Consider the following 18,120-nt stretch of genomic DNA (forward strand, 5'->3'; position numbering starts at 1 on the left):
ATAACAGTTGAGCGACCGTGCTAGAACCACGGAACTCGGGAATGCCTAACACCTTCTCCCGGGTTAACAGAATTCCTTATCCGGATTTCTGGTGCGCAGACTGTAATATGGAGTCATTCTTTTCCTCGATTCGGGATTAAAATTGGTGACTTGGGACACCCTAAATCTCCCAAGTGGCGACTCTGAAATAAATAAACGAATCCCGTTTCGATTGTTCTTTAATTGGAAAAAACTCCCTTGTACCCTCGCGGGTATGTAAAAAGGAGGTGTGACACTGGCATGTCCAAGTATTTTGTGCCAAAGGAGAGGATCATTATCCAACACACTTAAGCAAGTGAGTTCATTTTCTGAAAGTGTGGACAGATCTACAATTTAAATACTCTTTTTTTCTGCAAAATAATCTTGTCAGTGATAAGATTTATCACAAAATATTTGGTGGAGGTGAATGCTACCAAGTTACCTCTATCACACAATTGTGATACACTGATTAAGCTATATTTAGGCCATCTATCAAGTAGACATTCTTAGTAGAGTGAGAATTAGTCTTACCTACCTTTCAACCCCAATGATCTCACCTTTTTTCCCATTTCCAAAGGAGACATTACATCCTTTGAGGTCATCAAGTGAAAGTAACTGGTTCTTGCTACCTATCATATGCTTTGAGAAGCCACTATCCATGTACCATATTTGGTTGCTCCCTTTCACTTGGACTTGCAAAAGGAAATCAGGAGTTAGTCTTAGGAACCCAAACTAGTTTGGGTCTCTTTCTATAGGCAAAAGGGTGAATCAAATTCTTTTTGGCCCATCCAGGTAGCCTACTTTTCCCTTGAACAAATATTTTATTCTTTTGACTAGTCTTTTTTTTTTTTGCATTACATTCACTTTTATAGTGACCAGTCTTACCACAGTGTGTGCAGATTCTGTTCTCAGGAAGTGTGAGGTACTTACTTTTGGGATCCCATTTAGGTGCAGGGGTCCCGTAGCCAAGTCCTCTCTTATTGCTACTGCGTTCATGTAGCCATGAAAGCGCATCGGAGGACCTATTCCATTTACAGGTTCTGTCTTGCTCGTGCTTAACATTACTTAGATCCTTCTTAAGGACTCTTATATGCTCATCTCTTTTGTACAACTTGTCTTTCATTTTTCCTAGGTTTTCTTCTAATGTGAGTTGTGTGTGATCAGCTTTCCTTTTACCTGTTCCTAATTTCAGTTTTAGATTTTCAGATCTTAGCTCTAGGACAATGGTGTCAAGTTCATGAACCTGGTTCTTTAACTCGCATTTTTACTATCACTTTCACAAGCCCTAAGTTTCAGATTTTTGCACTTAGCTTTCAAAATCACACACTGCTTAGACAGCTATTTCTTTTCATTGTTTAGATCCTCAGATTCATCAATGAAATCCAGGAGTAACTGAGATAGTCTTTCTTTAGACAAAAATTTAATCTTCGTCTTTGAGATAAATTATACTTACCTCAGATTCCTCATCCGATTCTCCAATTGCCATAAATGTTTGTTCATCTCTATCTTCATCCTCTGAGTCTTCATTTGAGTTTTTTTCCCAGGCAGCAACCATAACCTTTGTTGATCCTTTGTTCTTTTTGGGTTGAACATGTTCCTTCTTCCTGTTCCTTCGTTAAATCTTTCCTTCTTCCATTCAATTTCCCATTGAGGGTAGTTTTTGATGTGGTGATCAATTTTCCCACACTTGTAACACCCCTCATTGGCTTGTTTTTCAGGAACCCTTGGTTTGTTGTAGCTTCCACTTCTTGAAGGACCTTTTTCTCTCATTAGGTACTTCTTGAAGTCCTTTGTGATCATGATCATTTCATCCTCCTCTAAATCAGCACCTTCAGTGATTCTGAGTGCCAGGCTCCTTTCCTTCTTGGGTGCATCCATCTTCATGGTTTACCCTCTAAGTTCATAGGCAGTGAGATTTTCAATTAGTTCATCCAACCTAAGAGTGGCAATGTTCTTTCATTCCTGAATAGCAGTGATTTTGCTTTCCCAAGAGACTGATAGAACCCTTGTCAAAATTTTCTCAACTTTGTCTTCTTCAAGAATAACCCTTTCAAGAGACTTAAGTTCATTTGTTAGTATGGTGAACCTTGTATACATTTCTTGGATGGTTTCTCAGGTGAAATTCTCATATTGAGAATACAACAGTGTTCCTCTGGACATCTTCACTTGAGGTGTTCCTTCATGAGCCACTTGCAAAGTTTCTCAGATTTCCTGAATAGTGGTACAACTTTGAATTCTACTGTACTCGTCTGGACCAAGTCCATACACAAGCCATTTCTTGGCCTTAGCATTCTTTTCCCATTTCCTCAAGTCCTCAGCATTGCAGTCAGATCTTATTTTTGGCACATCTACTCCTTCAGCATTCTTTTTCGTGGTAGCTAGGGGACCATTAGTGACAATGTCCCACAACTGATAGTCTTCTCCGATGATGTGATCTCTCATCCTGTTTTTTCACCAAGAGTTGTACTGGCCATTAAAGAGTGGAGGCCTATCATTAGATTGCCCTTCCCAATTTCCAGGTGGTGCGCTCATCTTGATCTGTTCCTAAGGTGTTAGCTCTTCAAGGATAACTTGCTCTGATACCAATTAATATTTTATACTTCAATACCACACAAGTGGGGATGGGGGTGATTTGTGTGGTGTCCAATTTTTCGCGTGCACAAATTACAAAAGGACCTGGTTCTTCTATGTGTTCCTTATACTACTGTTGCGGAATAATAAATGCAGAAATTAAAGAACACAAGTATTTTACGTGAAAAACACCTGGCTCAAAAGGTGAAAAACCCACGACCTACTTTCCAGTAGGATTTTTTCAAACTCTCTACTAAAATCACTGAGTCAAAAATTGCATCTACAAAAACTCTTTTGTAAACCTAGGACTAACTCTAATCCCGTTGTAGCACACAACTTCTAACTGTTACGACAACTTCAAGTTAACTCTAACTTGAAAACTCTGAGTATCTATTACAATTGCCTCTAGATAAAGCTGCAAGGTACAATATGAAAACACCTACTACAATTGAACTAGAATAAAATACAGACACTTGGAACTGGTTCTTCTATCTGGTTCATGTAGCTTCAGGTTTGCACACTTGAATCACGCATGAACTGCTTGCAAAATTGCCTTGCTATTTTGCTCTCAATTCACGTTTAACTTCTGCGTTTGTGCAACGCCTATAAAGTGAGAACATCCTGCAATTTATAGAGTTAGTAGATGAAGAGAACAACTAGAGTTCTAATGCTACTCTTCCTTGGTGGAAGAGTTCTAGTTGATCTCAACTTCTAATTCCTTCCCTATCTTGGATAGTATTCTCTTTGAGTAAGGAGTCCTTCTCCTTATTAATTATGCAACTTTTTTAATTAGGAGATACTAAATACACCAATTTAAACTTATCTCCTTCACATGCATCCCACATGCTCGAATCTACCGGTTCTTATGAACTTGAGGGATGGACCTGGTTCATGTGTGAGCTTCCTTTGTCAATCTTCAAAACAAACCTTTACTTGGGCCAACACAAACCAAAATCAAATCAATACTAATGCTAACAAAAGACATTCAATTCAATACTACGAACGACAATGTATTGAATATCTATTTTTTATTTTGCAATAATTTAGATAAAATGTATAACATATTTTTATTTTTTCTTTTGCGTCATGTAATTAATACTCCCTTATTAGTCTACTTATTTTAGCATGACTTATTGCTTTTAGATTATGTTTATTTTTGTTATGGCTTTTTAATTACCAATATTTATATTACATAATTTTATTGTCTTTATTGTTGAATATTTTAGGATAATGCCATGACACATCTCATATTTTGTATTATTTTCTTGAAAAATACTTTATATAGTTGTATCTTACCAAGATTAAAGAAATACTTTGAGCACAGGTCAGATGTTTTGTTCTACGAAGATTTTACTGGAAAAAAATCCAAAAAAACTCGAATAACCCGAAAATCCGAGAAAAACCGAGATTGAAAAACCCGTGTTTTATTGGTTTGGTTTGGTCTTTAGCTTTAATAATCTGATACAATTGGTTTGGTTTGGTTTGGTAGTTATAAAATTCGAATCAACCCGGCCTATGTACACCCATAATGCTGTCCCGAAAATAGAAAAATCTTGTATGAAATATTATTATATTTTAATGAACCTTACACGACAAGAATCCGAATTAGTCGAGGTGCGAAATAAAAAAGAAAACCTTACAATGTTAGGCGCGCGGCAGCATACTAGCTAGTACGTACTTCTATACTCAATCGGTGCCCAAACGTTGCTTCAACGAAAGTTCCACGTTCCACCGATATTGTTTTCTCTGTTTTTAACTTTAGAAGACTAATTAAAACTCTGTAACGTAACTTGAATTCTTCTCAAATAATATAATCATTAAATAATATTATGCCGACGTATGAGAAAATTATATACTGCTAAGATTAAAAGCCAAAGATGAAAATTGCCGGTTTGCCGTCTGGGTTAGATTGTGGATGTAGAAGGGTTATATGATTTCTTTGCATTCTGCATTGTTAGTGGAAGGAGATGAGTTGAATTGTAATAATTTTATAAAAAGTTTTACTTAAAAAAAATAAAACTTTTCTCGTCACCTTTGACTACTGATTGGTAAACATATGAGAAATTTTTTGAAAATAATAAAAAGGTAAAGAAGCTATAAATGAAAAAATAGTTAATTTTAAAATTTAATATAACAGTGAAGAGGAGGACAAGGCTAAATAGGGCAATGCAGGGGAAGCCAAATACATGAAAGACTTAAAAGGGCAGTATTCCTTGTTCCGCCCCACACTATTGCGCGGGGGTTTAAGAAGTTTATTGGATATGTACAAATTCAATGAATTTGTATTAAGTTATTAATTATTAACTTAATAGAATATCGAACCCATAGATTACAAAGTCGAGAAGATACCAAGGAGGAAAAGTATTGTATAGTCATTGGAACATAAGCTATCATATTAAAGGATATCCAAGACACAAACGAGCATGGTTTCTTGCTGGAAATTGAAAGTACTGCTAATAGTTTCCTTTAGATTTACAGGTACTCTAAATTCACAGGTCTTGCAGTCTTTAGTTTAACCCAAGTTCTCGATACAACAATAGCTAAAGTTAGTCACTAATTATGGAAGCCGATATTATTGCCTGTACCAAATTGTTGATTCACCGTCCTTGTCTGAATGCACAAATAATGAACTGTTTTCGTCACGGATTCAAGGAAGAAAAATAAGAGAGTACTTTAAGCTGAGATATTCATAACACCGTTACTTAGAATGAGATAATCAGTAAGTAGTAGCATAATACCTTATTAACAATGTCTTTGACAGAGTGTATCTGTCACGACCCAATTTAGGATTGTGACCGGTACTTAGGAGCAAGTGCTCCCAACTAAGCCTTATCGGAAATTTTACAAAAAATCGGACAAAGTTTCCCCTGTTTTTGGACCATCAGAAAAAATTTCCAGTCTCAAATCAACAACCAAACATCCTAATATCATACCAAACAATTGACAACTTGTCAATTAACCAATACAAGTCTTCACCATAACTAAACCACCAACTAACCACCAGAAATACTAATTTATCTCCAACTTTGATAAATGAGAACGATACTCAACATAAGACTATAATAACAAAAGAATACTCATGACACTAAAATAATGACTATGGAGCGACTCTAAGAGTTCAATGAAAAGACCATAACAATAAATAAAATCTCTGCCCACGCGAACAAGTGCGAGGCTCACCGAGAAATATCAACATGTGCGCTCTAATTAACAAAATCCTCACCTGCGTGAACTGCTGTCTCTGTAAAAAAAAAAATTAGCGGGGAATGAGTCGCTAGCTTAGTGAGTAATAACACTTAACCACAACCGTTTTTATTGGGGACAAGTCAGAAAATATGTTAGTATCTCAAACAGAAGATAACATAAAAATACCCTTCAGAAACAATAATAAATTTTCAGTTTCATCATGTTCTTCTTACAGTATAATACAAATAATAATTTAGTAATAAGCTCGGTAACCACTGTACAATATCAATATTCACATTTGGGAGGTTTCAATGTACGGATCATGTAATCGGTATAACTGTGGACTTCTTCGCAAGAAGTCAAATATAACGGTAGTCCCTACTCGAGGGAAATCGGTAATGGTATGCTAGTTTTACCTTCCCACTAGCGAGGGCTATAACGGTAATCTGTAATTACAAGGTGCACCAGGTCTAACGAACCCGCCGTTAGCTACGGGATCCTTCAATGTCTACTCCCATTTATACTTGTCTCTGTAATCCGTATATACTCATAGAAAATATTTTAAACCAATATAGGGCATTTCGGTTCTTATCAAATCATATAATTTCTTTTCGATAACAGTAAATTCAAGTAACAGTAAAACAGATCTAGTGACAACGAAAATATTTAAAACACGGTAATCTTCTCAAATAACTATTTCGGTATCATATCGAGTAAAAGACTTGTCCCACATGCAACTCAAAATAATCGGTAACATATTCATATTAAAATTTATGTGTAAATCATGCAAGTTATGAAAACACAAATTGCAGTAAGATTACTACTCACAGTACTCGTGCCAAAATACCAAATGCTTCACCTCGAGCAATTCGTACAAATTCCTCCAATCAATCTATCATTACATAATATCGATCTCATGTTAATTTTCTTATTTAGGCTAATCCATAGCTATTTTAGAAAACCCAATCATCGAGATTCATGTTTGAATCTTAATTTGTGGATTTATACTTACCCATGCTATGAGTAATTTAAATTAGTCCAAAAATCTTGTAAATAAAAAGGTATTTATATTAATCATAGAACTAGTCCATAATTCTATCAATTTCAAACTATTTAATATAATTTATTCCTCTAGAAGTAGACCGATCATTGCTTAAACCAAACCCTTATAGCCTTGTTATTTCCATAGTAATTATATATTTCTTTTTATATACAAGAAGGTTGATATTGAATTCCTTTGTACCACATGAAATTGCATAAATATAGTGAAATAATTCAACAGATGAGGAGAAGAAGTTAACCTCTTGAGTCGAAGGAAAGGTTTAATATATTCAATTTCAACCCTCAATTCTTCTTAAGGCCTTTACTCAAAGCTTTCTTCTTCTTCTTTTCTCTTTTCCCATTTCTCTTTCTCTGTTTTTTTTTTTTTTTTTTTTTTTTTTTTTGCTTGCATTTTGCTTTATGCGGCTCTTGCTTCAGAAAGCTTTTGAGCTTTGTTTAACACCTTTTTTTTTTATTCTTTTCTAATGGGCTTCGGCCCTTGTTTTAAATTCCCCCCTTTTTCTTGTTTATTTGTTTAGTTTTTTTATAGATAATTTCTTATATTATTTTTATTATTATTATTATTATTATTATTTTACTAATGACCAATACATTCTTATTAAAATATAAAGTATTACACTATCACACCTCTTATTGAGAGAGTGAAAAGACTCAATTTATCATTTATAATTTTTTCTATTTTTTTCCTTTCTTATCTGTCGCCACCATTCTACGCCCGGGTACTTTCCCTCTTTACTTTCTGGTGAGATCTTAGGGTTTTGCTTTAGAAAGTAATTAAGCCTAGTGTTATGGCCACGAGAAATGAAAATCAAGCCACTTGAACGAGCTGAATATCATAGATTAGAGATGGAACAGAAATTTTTTAACATAGCTCGAGAGAAATAAGTCAAATCGAAGGGAGCAATTAGGATACTTTAGGGTAGTTTGTAACTGATCAAGTAAAGAACAAGTTAGAATCAAATCAGTAGCATCACTATTAGTTGGATATTTAAGAATCTAAAGTTAACATTGGCAGGTACAAGAAAAATCTGCAGAAGATGCATTTTGTAAATTCCAGAATTTGCAGAGGTGGTTGAAGAATTGAAAATGGATTGGCGGGCGGTAGCAATTTATTCCCACTAACTTTCTTCTTCATGACCCAACAGATTTGATTTTTCATGTCAAGAGGAAGAAGAAAGACAACAAAATGAGAAATAATAAATTGGAGAAGATGAACATTCGCCACAAGTCTTCTTTTCCAGTCAATGTTTCTTTCTTTCTCTATTTTCTTGAGACTTTTCTATTTTTAGTTGACGTGTCTTTTTTTGATTGGTATTTTTTGATATGTTAATAGCAAGCAGCATGCACGCGCTTTGATTTGTGTGGAATTGTCAAATAAGTATTCAATAGGCACACTTGTGGAATTGTCAAACTCAGTACATGTATGTGTCTACCCAGGCAAGTTTAAGAGGCCGCATATGTATTCAGCCCTTTACTAGGCTTAGGTCCTTGTGAATCCACATAAATAATTATGTTTGACCAAAACATGTTAAACCCTCAATTTTATGGTTAGAAGAAGGGTGAATCTCAGTTAAGAATAATAAAATCTAGATCGAGTGATAAAGAAAATAAATAAGATGAATGATGTTAGCTAATATGTTGGAATCAATTAAATGCTCATAAATGCAACAACTCAAATGCGCAATCAATCTAAGTGAATGCAGCCGGCCAGAAAGGAGATAAGTATGAGATGATCGTGGAATCTTTGAATCTTATCAATACCGTATAATGATATATGTTTAGATTGTGTAATCAATGAACAAGGCTGCTCTTGTATTTACTCTCAGATGAATCTTTTACAAAGTGTTTTTTTATTTTTTGCTCATCCTTTTCTTTACTAGCTCTTCCTATTTATAAGGGACAATCCCCCATGAACCCCTAAAAAGTACAATCTTAAAGAATATTCGAAAAGCATCTTCTTACTGTCTCCTACTAAGTTTACACTATCGTTGACATCTTATTTTGACTGGCTGCTCTTGGTCGTCGTCAGACGTTGCGTCGTGATAACCTCGTTCCTCGTCCTATTCAGTGACCGTCGTAATTGCCAAATTTGGACCCAAACAGATTATATCTTAACATGGATGAATGGACCGATATTTCTTGCGCATTCACATCATAAGTGCTGTTCCAGAGATGAAAGTGTATGTCTCGTGTTTCCCCTTTCCCTTTCTTTTTCTTCTAAATAAAGGCCAATGATAAGCTAACTCCAAAACAATCCTCAACAATAAAAGCCTCTTAAGTAATTGCAACTAATAGTTTGGGGTGACAACTGATTCTGAATCCTAGTTCGAGAGCATATTTGTAGTACTCCAAAAGAAATCACCAATTTTCAGAAAGGAAAAAAGGGAAAATAACTGACAAGAAGTCACTACACCTTGGTCCATTTTGCTTTACAACTGATAGAACACAACAGAAAATCCAATTATCTCTTCAATACCAAGATCTTATCGCGGGGAGACCATGTGAGAAATATACAACATGTTCAGAAAACAGTACAAAAAATGTTCAGACACAGAATTTAATTTAACTCGCACCTTAGACAAAATCGGAAGCAGAACCAATGAAAGCTGGAACTGCAAATATCGTCGATCAATTACTTCGTAGATGTCACGGAGACAACTATCACTACTAGAAATTCGCTAATTTGCAACCAGGAAAAGCGACCAAACTTGATCGCCTATTGGCCAAAAAGCGACCAAACAGGCCTTGTCGATATTAAGCTGGTCCCTTTACCTTAGGGACCAAAGTTGGTCGCCAATTAACGACCAACTTTGGTCTCTAAGGTAAAATGACCAAATATTCCGGTAAAGAAAAAAGCGACCAACTTTGGTCGCCTTATTATTTTAATAATATAAATTTGGCGACCAAAGTTGGTTTCCACAGGTACATTACGTTTTTTTTATTTATTATTAATCAAAAAAAAGCAACCAACTTTGGTCTAAAAAGAAAATATTACTTTTTAAAATCTGGATATTAGAGACCAAAGTTGGTCGCTTTAGTATTAATTTTTTTAATTTTGTTTTAAACTAAGCGACCAAAGTTGGTCGCAAAATGCAAGAATTAATTATTTTTTAATTGTAGGCGACCAACATTGGTCGCTATATTTCCAGAAATAATTTTTTTTAAAATGGAATAGCGACCAAAGTGAGAAATCTAGGTTCAATGGCGACCAAAGTTGGTCGCCATTTACCAGAAATTTGTTTTTTTTCCAGGGAAAAGCGACCAACTTGCGACCAAAGTTGGTCGCTTTTCTTGGTATATTTTTGGCAGAAAATACCTGTATTGGCAGCTACACCACCTGTCAGCTTATCAAAAATCCTAAATATGTATTTTATGCCAAGAACAACAACAACATTAAAACTAACAAACTATAAAGTTCAATAGAAGTAACACATTAAGCTAACCAAACTAAGTTAATTGTTATTACAAGTCCATTCGAAAACCGATTGTATTTGTCTAGTTGAAAGTGTATAAAAGTCAAGGATTGTTTTGTACATCATTATCATCACCGTTTGATGAACTTTCACCAAGACGGTATCCAGAAGGGTGTACTTGTCTAGGATGGGAAGAACAATCACGGGGAGGACGGGAGGAATGAGCACGGGGAAGGCGAGCCTCTGGCGATGAGTCACGAGACCGGGGAATCGGAAAACTGCCAGAAGCTAGGAGAGATTTGATCTGCTCTAGCATGCCAATGTACTGAGCATCTCTAATCTTTTCTCTCTCATTGGCGGCTTCTAGCTCCGATGTGAGCTTTGTCACAGTCTCCCGCATAGAGGAGAGGCTCTCCCCATCAAGTTGCTCGGCTTACGAGGAAGTCCCTATTCCTTGTATTCCACACTTATAGCGATGGAATTTCTTAGTAGGAAGCCCGTATACCTTCCCCCATTTTGGACCTCCAGTAGCCTGCATCCAGATTCTTTCAGCATCCTCGTCCGAAGGTTGGATTGGGTCGCCCGACTCACTAGGTGGCTGACTGCGCATGAATTCCTCCACTTCAGCTGTGAAGCGACCCTATAAGAAAAATTACATTGAATTAGTATTTCAAAATTCATATAAAAGTAAATCAAAATACTAAATGAAAAGTGAAAACTTACATATACAGTCGAGGCTCGGCCCTCGACCCACCTTTCTTGATCCGTCTCTTTCATCTTCTTTACAATATGAGTCTCCTTGCAGCCACATCCGCGCTATAGCGGTGTTCCCATACACACTTGCTCTGTATTTCAAAAGTTAAGTATTATATGGAAATATCATAAATTCTATATTCGATATATTATACTTAGCTTTTGTTAGCTAATAATTATTCAAAAGTTAAGTGCATTAACTGCTTATAATATAGTATATAGTATATTAGTGTATTAGCTAATATATATATATATATATATATATATATATATATATATATATATATATATATATAAGCTATATTCTATAATACATATTTAGATGGAAATATCATAAATATAAATAATTGTACTGCTTAAAAGAACATTTATACCTTAAAGTCATTGAAAATTTGCTCCTTCAGCGCGAATGGGAAATCACTCCAAGACGCATAAGGGTCATCATAAAGCTTTCTAGTGGCTTTGGTGATAATCCTTGTAGTAATATTACTAGGGATGAGCCTACAATTTAATAAAAAAAATACATTAATATCTTAGTAAAACTGTACAAAACAATAAACGTAAAAATAACAAATAACTCTTACCCATCACCCTCAGGGACTATGATGATCCTGCCATACTGATCATAATACACCTCCTCGTTATCATCAGCATCACCGTCCAAAGCATGTATATCAGAGGCATGTGTGGAAGGTGTAGGGGGTCAGAGCTAGTATCTCGCAGGCAAAGGCCTGAAATAGGTGGAGTTTCAGATGAAGATGGCTGCGAGCCCTGTGATTGCGACATAGCTGTATGGCCCGCAAGTGGACGTGACACTGATAGCTATGACCCGAGTGGCTGTGACCTGAGTGGCTGTAACACTGATGCATGTGATCCATGTGGATGTGAAATGGATCGATGCGATCCATGCGATGCAGATAGCTGCGATCTACGTGGTCGTGCGACAACTGGACTGTATGTCGGACGTACAGTCCTATGGCCTTGTGACGAAAGACCTGGTGTCTGCATGAAGGTGTAGGGCTAGTGATGCTGTGGCAGCTCAGAATAGCCCTGGGGTGGAGGCAAAGTCATAGGCATAGGCATATGCATCTCTGAAGAGTCAGGAAAAGATGGAGGATTATCTTCTACCCTCCTCTTTGGTTTCTTAGCCTTTTCTCGACCCTTGCATGTCATCTGCATAATATAATACATATTTAGATTGAAACATATAAAGAAATTAGCTATAAACGAGAGTTATTAAAGAAACCAACTTTTTAAAGCTCATCGACGTATAGTTCCTCGTCCGAGAATTCTTCTTCCTCACTAGTTTGAGCTTCATCAGTTGATTTTTCTTCCTCGTTTTCTATAATTCTTACTTCATTTATATCAACTTCTTCCAATATGTGTTCAGGATGTTCCAAATCATTTTCTAAAATTTCGTCCACTATTTGGTCAACACTGGAGATATCATTTTGATATGCAACATCTAACACATTCTCGACTTCCACCCTACCCATAAGCTTAGTTTTTATTACAACCCACCAATCAGACTTATTCCGCCGCAATGGATAAGGAAAATAATACACTTGCCTATTATTATGTGCAATTATGAAAGGATCATAGCGATCATACTCCCTCGTATGATTAACCTCTATTATGTTGTATTGATTATGTACTCTTGTACCTCTTGTTGGATGTGGGTCAAACCACTTGCATCTAAAGAGTATCAATTTCTTATATGGCCAACCCGTATATTCTAGTTCTATTATTTCTTTGAGCACACCATAATAATCAATATCTCTATCTTGGTTGCCATCACCACCTTGAACCCACACCCTACTGTTGTTGCTATTTTTATTTTTAGAGCAATCCTCTGTATGAAACTTATAACCATTCACAACGTACTAAGACATTGTTGTGACCTCAACCCCAGGTCCCCAAGATATATCTTTTAAAAACTGATTTACACCATTATTTGGATCATTTACCTACATATTGTTAAAAAAAAATTCATAAGTTAGCATAACTTCCAAACATTGTTTACCTACATAGTGTTAGAATATTTTAAGGAGAAACTTACAAATTATTTGAACCACGTATCAAATCTCGTATATACAACATCATGGCCAAATTGACCCACGAAGTGACTGTGACACATCAAATATTTTTAGTAGTTGCATTGAGATGTAATCACAGTAATTTTTATATTTTGATAACCACTAAATCAATACTTACTTGAGAAATGGTACAACTTCGGGTCAATTTAGCAACACGTGAAGTGTAGCTGACTTGAACTATATATCACTCAAACTTCTCTTTCTAACATCCTTAGAACATCTGCCTGGTTGATTGAATATGGACATAGGCGGATATAATGGATCATTCCTAAGGTCGACTGTGTGCCTGTTGGGCCTATTCCTAGCACATGGCACATTACTCTCAAAATAATAAGAACAAAAATGAGCAGTTTCCTTTGCAAGATAAGCTTCTCATATAGATCCTTCAATCCTATTCCTCTGCTTAATAAATTGTTTGCATTTGCCAATTGTCCTACATAATTTCAGGTTAGCCAAGAACATTCAAATAAAACAGAAAATTACGTCAAATACATAATATTACCTCTCAAAGGGATACATCCATCTGCATTGAACAGGCCCTCCAAGTCGTGCCTTGTGTACAATGTGGATTGGAAGGTGTTCCATCACATCAAAAAACCCACATGGAAATATCTTTTCTATCTTAGAAGAAGTTACACGAATGTTCTGATCCATCAGGTGTAGGTTTTCTTCCCTTAATGTGGAAGAACACAAGTCTTTGAAAAACAAACTAATCTCTGTGATGAGTTTCCAGATTCTTTCAGGCAAACCACAAAATGCAATAGGCACTAAAGTCTCCATGAAAACATGACAATCATGACTTTTTAAATGGCTCAACTTCCCTACCTCCATATCAACTTTTTCCTCAAAATTCGATGCATAACCCCCAGGCATCTTCAATTTCGTTACCCAATCACAAATCTGCCATCTTTCCTCCAAAGTGAATGTGTAACTTGCTTTGGGCTTGAATATCTTACCATTGTTTGCTGTCTGCAGGTGTAATTCAGGCCGTCTGCAATATTCTTGTAAGTACATTCTAGCCTTCGGGTTATCCTTTGTCTTACCTTTAACATCCATCACTGTGTTGAACAAATTGTCAAAATAATTCTTCTCAATATGCATGACATCAAGGTTGTGACGGAGAAAATTATCCATCCAATAAGGCAACTCCTAAAATATACTCTGTTTGGTCCAATTATGAGTAACACCGTATCCGGGGAATCTATAAGGTGGAGCTTCAGTAACTTTACTGAAGTTCTGGATCCTCTCCCAAATTTCCTCACCTGAAAGTATCGGAGGTGGATAATCATATTCCATTTTATTCTTTTTGAATGCATTTTTCATCCTTCTAAACTCATGACCCTCAGACAAGAATTGACGATGACAATCAAACCACGATTGCTTTCGGCCATGTTTCAAAGTGAACGCTTTACTATTTTCCATGCAGTAAGGACAAGCTAGCTTCCCAGCAGTCATCAACCCAGACTACATTCCATACGCATGAAAATCGTTAATTGTCCACATTAAATTAGCACGCAAATTGAAATTCTGCTTGGTTGATATGTCATATGTTTCAACACCATCGTACCACAATTGTTTTAGCTCATTAATCAAAGGTTGAAAATATACATCTATCAAACTTTTCGGATTACGTGGACCGGGGATAATACAATTTAAGAATATATATGGACTAGTCATGCACAACTCGGGTGGTAGATTATAAGGTGTAAGAAAGACAGGCCAACATGAATACGGTGTCGCAGATACAGAAAAAGGCGTGATCCATCCGCACACAAACCTAACCGAATGTTCCTTGGTTCACTAGCAAAATCTGGATATGTCCTATCAAAGTGCTTCCAAGCTTCTCCATCTGAAGGATGATACATAACACCAGGTGATCTTCTATTTTCAAAGTGCCATCTCATATGAGGAGCAGAACTCATCGACGCATATAACCTCTTTAGCCTAGGTATAAGAGGTAAATAATGCATCGCCTTGATAGAGACCATCTTCCCGCTGGAAAGCCTCTTAAAACGAGGTTTTTCGCAAAATTTACAACTGCTTAAATTTGCATCATCTTTATAATATAACATGCAACCATCTTCACAACAATCAATTCTCATTGACGAAAGTCCTAACTTAGAAACTAATCTCTTTGCCTTATAGAAATCACCAGGTAATTCGATATCGGAGTCAACTAGTTCACGCATAAGGTCAATGACAGAGTCCATGGCTCCTTGAGAAATATTCCAATCAGATTTGATACTTAGTAATCTAAGTGCAACAGACAACTCAGAGTGCAGACTTCCTTTACGTAGTTGACGACTAGTTTCCTCTAACTGTTCATAAAAATGTTTTGCTTCATCATTAGGAGTTTGTTCAACATTTTCATTGGGCTCACCCCCTAAGTGCATTCCAAAAGCATCCGCAACCATATCATGAATTCTGGAATCATGATTTGTATTCTTCACCGACCTACTACTTTCACCAACAATCATGTTATGAAATATCCCATGGCTACCATCGATCTCTCCATGATTAGTCCACACAAAGTAATTCGCTATAAACCCCTTACTATAAAGATGAACCTTAACTTCCTTCGATTTTCCAAACTTTATACAGCCGCACCTAACACAAGGACACCTAATTACTCCTTCATTTATGTATGCAAAAGTGACATTGCATGTCTAATAAAGTCATCAACCCCTTCTACAAAATCCTCCCGCAATCCCCGCCGATTAAGATAATTCCTATTGTACATCCAATTACGATGTTCCATGTATATAAATAAAGCAAGAATAAATTAAATTAGTTAATTCATATACTAATCTTTTTTTAGTTAACTAAAAGTCCAATTCATATCCTAAAAGTCCAATATGACCTTAAGTTCATAATTAATACATTAATAAACTCCTCCCTTTAATTCTTTTTTCTTATCTTATAAATGTATAATGCATAGTTTAAAGCATGAATTTAGGTACTCTTATTTAGGTATTGCTCCTCTTCTAAGACAATGAATTGTTTCTTTTCACAATTGAACTCAATATAAATTAATACAAGAACTAAAAGATTATAATTTCTACCTTAAGTTCATAAATCTAATGTAGTTCAAACCAAAAACCCTTATACTAAATAGACAAAAACTCTAAAAAATTACATAAAATTATATAGCAAAAATTAAAAATTAAAAAGCTAATATGGTAGATTACTAACCTTGGTATATTAAAAGGAGGAATAAAAGCAGTGGTGGCAAGGGGTGGGGGATAGCAGCTCCGGCGACAGTGGTGGTGGCGGACAACGGCTCCGGCGACAGGTTTAGCAGCGGCTCCGGCATGGTGGCGCGCGGTCACAGTAGTGGCAAGGGGTGGGGGGATTGATTTGTGTAAGGGAAATAGAGAAGGGGGAGAATATGCTGAGAGAGAGAGTTTGAGAAAATTTTGGGGAGAAAATAAGAGATTGGGAGGGGAAACCCGATTTTTACTCCTGGATTTAAAAATAGCGACCAACTTTGGTCGCTATTTTGGTAGCTATATAAGTATTGACTGTTTGACCAAAATAGCGACCAAAGTTGGTCACTATATTTGACCGTTTGACCAAAATAGCGACCAAAGTTGGTCGCTATTTTACAAAAAAAAAAAAATTTACTTTTTTTTTCTATTTTGATATTAAATATATATACATATATATATATATATATATAAGCTATATTCGATATAATATTAACTAATATTACATCGAATATAGCTTATATATATATAATATATATACTTATACTATACTCTGCACTAAGTATTAGTGTATTAGCTAATATTATATCGAATATAGCTTATATATATAATATATATATACTTACACTATACTTTTGTAATACAAGGGATGAATAGTACTACGAAGCGTGCGTGTGTGTCTATATATATATACTTACACTATACTATGCACTAAGTATCAGTACATTAGCTAATGCACTTATACTTAGTGCATAGTATAGTGTAAGTATATATATATATTATATATATATAAGCTATATTCGATATAATATTAGCTAATGCACTGATACTTAGTGCATAGTATAGTGTAAGTGTGTGTATATATATAAGCTATATTCGATATTATATATATATATATTATATATATAAGCTATATTCGATATAATATTAGCTAATGCACTCATACTTAGTGCATAGTATAGTGTAAGTATATATATTATATATATAAGCTATATTCGATTAAATATTAGCTAATGCACTTATACTTAGTATAGTGTAAGTATATATATTATATATATAAAAGCTATATTCGATATAATATTAGCGAATGCACTTATACTTAGTCTAGTGTAAGTATATATATATATAAGCTATATTCGATATAATATTAGCTAATGCACTCATACTTAGTGCATAGTATAGTGTAAGTATATATATTATATATATATATATATATAAGTTATATTCAATATAATATTAGCTAATGCACTGATACTTAGTGTATAGTATAGTGTAAGTATATATATATATATATATATATATATATATATATATATATATATATTGTATATATATATAAGCTATATTCAATATAATATTAGCTAATGCACTCACACTTAGTATAGTGTAAGTATATATATTATATATATATATATACTTAGTATAATACTATTCATCCCTTGTATTACAAAAGTATTACCGGCTTACATTTATATTATTTAGATAGTAAATACAAAAGTGATTTTTAATTTTGACCATTGTTGACCTGAATAGAGACCAACTTTGGTCGCTAATTATACATGAATTTAATTTAGCGACCAAAGTTGGTCGCTAAATTTAAAATCAGATTTATTTATATTTTATATAATATTTAAATTAATAATATAATTGTTAAACGTTAGAACTGGGCCCCAGATTAGCGACCAAAGTTGGTCTCTATTCCATTAAGTGACCAACTTTGGTTGCTAAGTTATTATATTTATTTATATTTTATAATTTTTTTTAAATAAAAATATATTTATTAAAATTTTATAACTGGGTCCCATTTTAGCGACC

At 34.9% G+C, this 18,120-nt stretch overlaps 1 long non-coding RNA gene across 1 annotated transcript; it reads right to left on the reverse strand.

The window, feature by feature from the left end:
- Positions 1 to 5,391: 5,391 nt before the first annotated feature.
- LOC138880279 (uncharacterized) lies at positions 5,392 to 7,169 on the reverse strand. The gene is made up of 3 exons (XR_011402757.1): positions 7,077 to 7,169; positions 6,604 to 6,667; positions 5,392 to 5,830 (listed from the first exon to the last, which is right to left on the reverse strand). It is a non-coding gene; the product is annotated as an uncharacterized lncRNA (long non-coding RNA).
- Between the last annotated feature and the right edge of the window lie 10,951 nt (positions 7,170 to 18,120).

Source organism: Nicotiana sylvestris, chromosome 10 (genome assembly GCF_000393655.2).
Source record: "Nicotiana sylvestris chromosome 10, ASM39365v2, whole genome shotgun sequence".
NCBI lineage: Eukaryota > Viridiplantae > Streptophyta > Magnoliopsida > Solanales > Solanaceae > Nicotiana > Nicotiana sylvestris.